General features: G+C 52.5%; 1 long non-coding RNA gene across 2 annotated transcripts; it reads left to right on the top strand.

Moving 5' to 3' along the window:
* Nucleotides 1–3532: 3532 nt before the first annotated feature.
* On the top strand, nt 3533–9215 carry LOC102022619. Of its 2 annotated transcripts, XR_261060.2 has the most exons (3): nt 3533–8705; nt 8795–8889; nt 8980–9215. It is a non-coding gene; the product is annotated as an uncharacterized LOC102022619 (long non-coding RNA). The 2 variants fall into 2 exon arrangements; XR_261059.2 differs by having other exon boundaries at nt 8795–9215.

The raw sequence follows: 9215 nt of genomic DNA, 5'->3' as shown, positions 1-9215 counted from the left end.
ACACGCGCGCGCGCGCGCGCGTACACACACACACACACACACACACACACACACACACGGTGCGCACTCGCTTAGTGCCCGCTTGGCTGCTAGGCTACTTCCTTCCCACTTTTCCTCCCTCCCAGGTCCTGGGCCCCCTCCTCCTTCCTCAGGCAGTGCCCCGCGCCATAGTTCCCGCAACACAGTTCCTGGCCAGAGTACCCCCTCGACTAGGGGCGCCCGTGTCTAGAGTCCGGGGCTCCTATCCCGCAGGATCCCGAAGGATCCCGCAGGACCTTATCTCCTGGGATCTCTGATTTGACACTTTCAGTATCTTCTATGTCAGGTCCCCATCCCTGGTCCCTAGGTCCCCAAACCAAGATTCTCCTTTCCTCCCCTCTTACCGTCTCCTGCCTTACCCTACAGAACCTGGAGGTGCCCCTGCCCCCGCGCGCGTCGTAGGCTGCTGTGAGCCCTCCTCTTTGACACCTCCGAGACCCTCCTCCCCCCGGTGTGTAGTCCCAGTTGGTTGCCCGCGGGGAAGAAGGAACCTCGGTGGTGGTCTGGGCGAGCATCCCGCGCTGGGGACCGGCACGGAGGTCCGGCACCCAGAGGCGGGAGGAGTCGGGGACAAACGTTCATTGATGCAAATGAGTAAATAAACACGCCCGAGTGAGCGCGGCTACCTTCTCAGCGCCGGCCGCAGAGGGCCGGGTAGGCACGCCAGTGTGAGGTGTGCGTGTGGCCCGGGGCCGCACCTGTGTGTCCGCCCAGAGCCAGCGCGACGTCGGTGGAGCGAGGTTGTGCGTCTGCAGGTTTGTGCTCTCTCTGGAGTCGTGTGTGTGTCTGTGCACCTATGCATCTGTCATCTGGCCTCTTCTCCTGAGAGCCCGTGATGGAGCTATGCACACCAACCCTAACATCTGTCTGGCTAGTGCCTGGCTCTCCCTCCCGCCTGAGTCCTGTTTATCCCAGCACCCATGTCTCTGTCTCCCGTGTCTTGCACTGGCGGAGCAAAAGGCTGCACATCCCACCTTTAGTTGAGGGTGGTATGCATGTAAACGAAACTAGACCTCCGCTTTAACTCATCCCCTGCACCCAATATGTGTTCCACTTTAGAGTTCACTGGAAGACAATGTGCGCGACAGTCTACGATGCGCGCATATGTGTTGTCCTTCTCTGGATGAGCGCCTCGGAGGGTGACCCGGCTAACGAAGTTGGGCTGTTGCTGCTAGCTGCTAGCGCTGGGTCCTCTCGGCGCTCACTCTCTGCCCTGGAACCCCACCTGGTGGACAGTGATAGTACTACAGATTCAGGGGGAAGCGATTCCTGCTCCCCCTTCCCCATTGCCTATCCTAGTGGGAGATCAGCTCCAAAGGATATGCTCGTTGGCTCCTACAGTCTTCCGGCCTCAGCGACCTCACCGGAACTCCGTTGGGGCTCTGACTCACAAAGTTTCTGTCAGGACCTCCGTGGCCTCAGAGATAGAGAGCTGGGGAGCACCCTCCTCCACAGGACAGCCAAATCTGGCAACTGGGCAACAGGAGCAGTGAGGCCAGAGCTATCTCTTTCCGGGTCAGATGAGGCTGGGGGGTCATTCTGAGGCTGTCTTGGAAAGCTGAAAATCTAGCCAGATTCCCAGCACTGCCACAAAGTGACGAAGTGGGCGGGACACTGGGAAATCCACTGTGGAGACAGCCATGGGTGAACCGATGAACATAGCCCAGCCACACAGGGCTGCAAACGGATGCCCAGGCAGACCCTGAGTGCACACAAAGGCACAACACATCCAGGACTCCACAGAGTCAGAAAACACCTGCCTCCAGCCACCAACCCAAGTCCACACAGAGGTGTCTGCTGTGTGGGCATCAGGGCCCCACACATTCCAGTTGTCCCCCCTTGCTTCCTGGGGTGGCTTTCGTGTCCTTTTGTTCTACACTGTCTTACATTGCTCCCTGTCCAGGTGTAGAGTGGAATTTGGCAGGGGGAATGGGAAAGAAATTCTGAGTCGTCCCTACTGCTTAGCTGCCATGTGGGGTCTAGGCAATGTCCGTGGGGACATCTAGTAATGGTTGCTGGATTTTCTAATTAGAATCATCTCCCTGCTCAAGTCCTGAAGAGTACATAGGAAAAAAGGAAGGCCACGGTTCTGTAGACGGCTTCTGGAGGTGAGAGCCAATGCTGGACCTGCGGAACAGGCCTGCTAATAGGGCAAACAGAGGAAGGGCGATGGAGGAAGGCCAGCAGCTATCTCGGCCACTCAGAGCTCATCAAAGGACACTCTTTCATCAACCTCAGGTGGACGTCTGATCCCATCCCCCGACTGAGCCCTGATCCAGACCTTGATCTGAACCATAACCCTGTCCTAAACCAGACCCCTGAGGCAAACCCCAGACTGACCCACAATCCTGGTCACAGATTGACCCTGTTGCTGTCCCCAAATGAACATTACCCAGGCTAATATTTGGCCGGAGTGTGCCTGGACCTTCATAGACTATTCCGAAGTACGAGGCTTTGGGAATAGCAATGGCCCTTAGATCAGAATATTTCTCTTGTTTTGGGCTGAGAATGAGGTGCCTGTTCTGCAATTGAGCATCTCCCCCAGGCCGGCTGTAATTAATATCTCAGAAACTCCCGGGCGCTTCCCCCCATACCCCTTTTCACAGCTCAGGGCACACCCCAGGGCTTCAGGTTTTTTCTGCAGTACTAGGAAGCCTGGAGCTCTTCAGGTACGTTGCCGTCAGTGAAAGCAGACTGGGAATTCAATTGGGGGATGTCGGTTCAATCTTAGTTCTACCTGCGTGAAATTCACAGTGCTTGGCAGAGGAGCCTGGGAGAATAGAAGGGCAGACTCTCGGCACCCTTGGAATAAGCAGACAATGAGTAGGCAAAGCATATCGCTCAGAAAGTGCCTATGAGCAGGGACAGGTCTACCTAAAGTCCTATTCCTCCCCAAGGCATGAAACTACCCAGGAGTGCTGTCTGTCCTCAACTTTCTACATCAAAAGGAATGAGGACATTGCCTTCCCAAGATCCTCTTCCTGCGTAGCCAACAATCTCTTCTCCAGATATTATTTGATTTCATCTCCACATAGTGCTGTGAGGTAATGCTGTTCTCAGGTATCAGGTTTACATATTACTTCTTGTATTGGTAAGAAAATTGGGGACAGACCTACCTCAGCATCCCTGTTGTTTTGTCCTATTCTCTCTCTCACTGACCAGCATACACCCCACGAACCTCGAGACCTGGCCCCACATGGCAGTTCCTCCTTTATTTAATGTCCTACTTTTGATAGATGAAGCCCACAACAGAGGGAGTTGTCCGCTTACATCCAATTTTGCACAGTTTGGGTCCTGGATTTTTTGAATGGATGCCTAGTCATTTTCTTTTCTTGCTTCCTCTCATTCCTCCAATCCAAGCTAAACAGAAATGGGGAAGCCCAGTACAAAGGCAGGGATGGCTCCCTAAGTGTGCAGAGAGCAAAGGGACCAGCCACCAGTGGGCAGAAGGCAGGACTATGTACTCAAGAGCTGACGGAGTCTCCCAGCAGGACAGTCTAGCCCAAGAGACAAAGCTTAGGGCTCTGCCTCGGAGTTCTCACTGCGTTTAGCTGTACCCTACCTCTCTTGTACTGAGGGTCCCTTGGAAAACTCAGGTCTCTGCTTTTCCTCATCCTCCTGAGGGCCTCAGGCTGGTCCCATTCCATTTTAAGATCCCTTGCTACCCTTTCCGACAGGCAGGACCTATTTCTGGCAAAAAATAGGGACAGCAGATCCTGCCCACCCCTCTCCGAACCACAACAGAAACCGCTACTCTAGCAGGTCCGGAAGGCTCCCTTGACCCCGAATGGCAGCTTGTAGCCCCAGATATTCATCCGAGGCCTGTTTGCCTACCTTCTCCCACTCAGTGCCCTCCCTCTGGATCAGGCGCCACCCTCCAGTACCCAGTCCTCAAGGACAGCTTGGAGGACATTCCCTGATTGTGTCCTGGCTATTCCGAGAGGGGCTGGACCCCTGCTGTCCAGGCTGGATGGGGTAGGAGGGGTGCAGCAATACGACATAATCAGCTTGGCTTGGAAATCACCACAGTGCCACAGACTGCCTTTCAGGAGTCTGCAGGGCTACACTCTTCCTCGCTCACCCCCATCCCTTGCAGTTTCAGAGTCTCTGAGGCCGTTTTGAGGTTTTACTGGCCCCTTCAAAACCACCATCTGCCCAAAACCCACCCAGCCCACCATCTCTTTGGAGATACTATTTTGCACTTTGCAATGCTACTAAATCCAAAGCTAGATCCTGGATTGTGCGCTTATTTCTAAAGGCCTTCCTTCTTTTTCTTTGTCCCGTACGGAGACTTGCTCCCACCCCACCCCCAAGTATCCTCTGAATCTTTTCATTTTGTTTTATAGATAACAACCCCTATCCAAATAGCTTTCTCTGGTAGAGCCAGATGCAGGCATAGCCTGAATCCTCACTCCCGGCCCCGAGAGATGACCGACCGGTAGGAGACAGCCCCTCACCCACTCCTCCGCAGCCCTCTGGGAAGGGGGTGGCCCTTAGGAAAGAACTTTGCTGCTTTCTCCTGAGCCTGAATATGGAGCAAGTATCACTTCATACCTCATACCAGACATCTCAGCTTCCAACCCTTGCCCCAGAAGGAATTTTTTTTTGAAGAAGTGGAACTATCCCCATCCTCCCCTGTCAGAGCCCCCATACCCAGTCCTTTTCCTCCTACCCCACTCCCAACCCAGCCCAAAGCAATGCAAAAGGGGACTTGCCGATGGAAGGTAGGAGGAACGCAGCTGACAGCTGTGTCCAAATCGGCACTGCTTGGAAAAGAGTAGTCTGCGGGGTAGCGATGGGACACCGACAGTGCCCCAAGCTGGCTGTGCTGGCAGGGACAGTGCCGCAGCGATGGCGTTCTCTCAGGCCCAGGGAGCCAAGAGCCCTTTATAGCCTGAAACCTGCCCTGGCACCGCCCACTGGGCGGTTGCTACTAGGGCCTGCAACGAGGGGAGTTGATAGGAGCTGTGAGGGTATCTGTCCCGGGACCCCAGGCCAGGCCCCAACACACAAGAATCTGGGATTCAGCTTTCTTCTACCCTGGGCAACTCTAGGTCCTGGTGTGTGTGTGAGACTGTGTGTGTGCATGTGTGCGCGTGTGCGTGCATCCGTGCTTAAATGTCCATTCAAAGACCTCAGATCTCTTTCCCTCATCCTCTTTCTCTGGCAGTAACAGTTTTTGAAAGGATGGTGAGAGCAGTGTGTTTCTGTTCAGTTTATCAAATTACACTCAGTGACAAAGGACTGAAGTGCATTTTCTTGAAGGCTTGACAATTGGGATCCAGGAAGAAAAAAGAAAGGCATGATAGAGAACCCAGAGCCTTTGTGGAAGGTAAAACACTGATGTGAAAGGCAGGGGATATGGCTGGGTGGATGTAAATGAATTCGCCTTCATGTTGCCTGGTGTTAAAAACTGCTTCCCCCACCCTCCACCCAAGCTGTAAAAATCCCACGGATCCCAGAAATTGCCAGGTTGTTGATTTTTAAAGGGAACATTGTTCATTTTGGCACAGACTGAATCAGACAAGGAGTACAGCCTCCGCCCTCCTGGACTCTTGGGGTCCCCAGCGTGCCCTTCCAAGTCCCCCAAGCCAGAAAGCCTCCTCACTGCAGTCTGTCCAGCAAGCTTTTCCTTAGAGGCACAGATAGGACAGGAATGCAGTGGACTTCTCCCTGCCAATCAAAGTCCTGTCCTGTGCCTGAACCTGGAGGATTGCTAGATGGAAGACAGACTAGCAGGGCAGGTTTGGACCTGAAAGAAAGTCCATGGGGGCATTGGGCTGCGTGTCTCAAAGGCTTCCATTCTTTGGGGACAGAGGTGAGGGCAGTATTTTTAATCACCGGCCTCATGCAAAAGAACAAGTCTAGGAGAAAAAATATCTTCTCATCCAGGGCTTGGAGATAATAGCCAGAAACAAATCCACCCTGCTTGCCTACTTCCCACTGACTTTTGTACAGAAGCCCCTAGCAGGCAAGCCAGCTGACTGATTAGCAGCCTCGCCTAGAGCTAACGTGAAAATCTAGTTGGTAGGGCTCCATACCCCAAGTTCAGAGTGCTGCTAGGTCAATTCCTCTTGCTTTTTTCCTTAACTCCTGCGAAATCCCTCAGAAGGAGATGCGAGGCAGAGGCCAGAGCCCATGTGGTTGCCATGTAAGGGTCTTCCACCTTTACTATGACACCACAACCCGGCTCCAAGCTCACCCGAGTTCCCAATGCTCCAGCTTCAGCTAGTTTTCTCACCAGATGCTGGTGTGGTGATCAAAGGGGAACAATTTCCAGAATGACACTCCCTCCTTACCCCTCCTGGGTCCTGTCTGGACTATTCTGATGACCAAAGTTGTTCTGGCATACACCTGTGACCCCTCCAAGCTTTCCTCGGGTCCCCTCTCTGCAGGTCCCAAGAGGTTCTTGGGAGAACTCCAGGCCCTCTACACATTCTCTCCACCAGCAGCCCTACAACTCTATGCTTCCTCTTCAACCCAGCTTCAATATATGTTCCCTACTTTCCTGATCCCTGCAAGAAGATTGTCACTCTGAAATCCCTTTTAGCTGGAAAATCTGGAGCACCTCAGATGTTTTCCTTAAATCCTCCCTCCACTGGTTCCTCTCCTTCCTCACTGTGCAGCTGCTCCAAATCTATTCATTCTTGATACTTGCAAACAGGCAGCATGGCTTAGTAGATAAGAACAAGGCTCTGGAGTCATTTAGATCTAGACTCCAAGTCTGCTCCAATACTCACTGGTTTGAGCAATATATACTCACTTGCCTGGGCAGCAGTGCTTCTCAGGTTAGAGAATGGAGGAGAAGAGAAGAAGAACTGAGGCAGGGAGGCCTAATGAGAGACTATGGTGACAATTCAGGTAACAATAATGACAATGGTAACAATAATAATAGTGATGACAATAATACCCTACAGTAGTTTAGCTCTTGCCTCTGTGCCAGGGACTTTATAAAGCACTGCATGTGTATGTTGTTATATAACCCTCACAGCCAACCTAAGAGGTAGGCACTATTATCCAATACTCACTGGTTTGAGCAATATATACTCACTTTTTTGTTCACTTTACAGAGAGAAAGCATCTGAGGTATCAAGTGATTCAACACCTTGCCCAAGTTATTTTAAGTGCATGTTGAGGGTAAATGCAATCTCCTCCAGAATTCAAACCGGGGGAACCTAGCTTCCAATCTGAGCCTGTAATGTAGCATACAAAAGACTAAACTAAGCCTGAGCAGTAAGATGGAGCAAAGTGCACAGATTTCAGAAGTAGCTGGGTTGTAACCCAAAGGTGGAAGTACGTGGCAACTGAGGTTGGGGGATGGGGTTCCAGCTGGGGACTGGATATATGGTGATGACATCGCCTAGATCAGAAAACTCAGGAGAAGATGAGCTTGAGGGCCACGATGATGAGTTTTGGGCCTTGGTAGGTTTTTGGTGGCTCATTCCCATGCAGCCGTCTGCTGGTTATTGTCTTTGTAAAGGTCTGAAGTATGGAAAACAGATCTGGCCTAGAGAGAGATTTAGACAACATCTGCATTCCGATGTTAATGGAGACACTGGTGTGGAGGGCCTGAACAGAAAAAAGCAGGCCTAGGATACAGCCCCAAGGAATATTCGTATTAAGGTAGAGTGGAGGAGAGAGTCTGGAAAGGACCTCTTTCCTTGCCACAGACACATGTCCCAGCTGACCTTGAGACTGTCCCTTGTGTTTGTTTCCTCTCAACACTTAGAGTCTCTGAGTTTTCGAGGAGCTCAAAGAGGTTAGCAGTCTCGGCCTTTTTCCCACCTGGGGACCTCTACACACACGCGCGCGCGCCCACACACACACACACATACACACACACACACACACACACACACACACACACACAGTGTGCGGACACAGAGCTTCCTGACCTCTGGACTCCCATTAATAAGACTCTTTAGCTGCCTTTTAGGGGTTAGTGCTGGCATCCCATGTTTGTAGATAAAGCCACCCATTTCACTAAGGCTTTTCTCTCCATTATTCTGTGGCACAAGCACCTGCTCTGTAGGTATGGGTTTCATCTGCCCCCATTCTGAGGCTGTGTGTGGCTGTGTCTCTTCCATGGGTGGCAGTCCTGCATTGCATGGGGCTTTCCAGCAGGCTGGTGCCTGGAGAACGTAGCCTGACCCAAAGCCTTCTGCTCTATGTTCCGGCTGAGACAGCAAGGGAACCTGAACCAGCAAGGATCCAGTGAGGTCAAAGGAAAGACCAAACCCTTATAGATGGAGTGGTCACACATAAACTTCATGTGGGAATGGGGAATGGAGAAAACATGGGAAGAAATCCAGGCAATGAGTGGAGAGAGATAGAAACCCTTCCCGTCTCACCTACTTTGTAAGTGCCCCTGCGTTAGAGGAGAGGAAGCAGGGTGAGGGGAGTCTTGCCTTAGAGGCTGGAGGCACAGCCCTGTGGGGAGGCAGGGAGAAGAGGAGGGCAAGAGACAGCAGAGGGAGGACAGCGGCTGGCGGAGTTTCAGCATCATAATCTGAAGTCACCAAAGCTCCAGCTCAGACTCCTGGGGCTGAAGATGCCATCTGAGAAGAGACAACAGACACAGTGCCCTCAGGGCAAGTGACAACTGTGGGGATGATACCGGCTGAAACCATCAGATGAACAGGGTACCATCACAATGCTTCTACCGGGTAGGATTCCTATTTTCACGTGTGCCCTCACAGATTCCCATCTTCTCGGCCCATGCTATACATATCCAGCCTTCTTCCCTATCTTCCAGGAGCCAGTTCAGGGGCTGAGCTTCATGGTCCCAGGACTTGCCTAGCAGGAGGGGGGCCACCCACCAGTCTCAGCACCTTCGGACCCAGATGGGCAGTAAGTGGCTTGGTTGCAACATCCCGCAAGAGCATGGGTGGAGAAGGGTTGGGGGGGCCAGGCTTCTCTAAAGTCTACACCAATCCACAGAAGAGTCAGCATGGCCCTCTACCTGGGCCCCACTGTCTGAAGCGACTGAGCTAGTTACCATTCACACCTGCTGAGCCCAGAGCAAGGAGCGCCCCAGAAGAACGTCCTGAGGGAGTGAAGTGCCCAAGGGAATAGGTGCTCCTGCCCCAAGATTACCCTGACAGGCCACAAAGGGGTTTCACCTGACATCAACTTTCTGACTGTATAAATAAAGGCACTTCGGTGGTTAAGCAGTT

The sequence above is a fragment of the Chinchilla lanigera genome, unplaced genomic scaffold (assembly GCF_000276665.1).
Source record: "Chinchilla lanigera isolate Chin_1 unplaced genomic scaffold, ChiLan1.0 scaffold00023, whole genome shotgun sequence".
NCBI lineage: Eukaryota > Metazoa > Chordata > Mammalia > Rodentia > Chinchillidae > Chinchilla > Chinchilla lanigera.
This window is presented reverse-complemented; position numbering and strand designations above follow the sequence as displayed.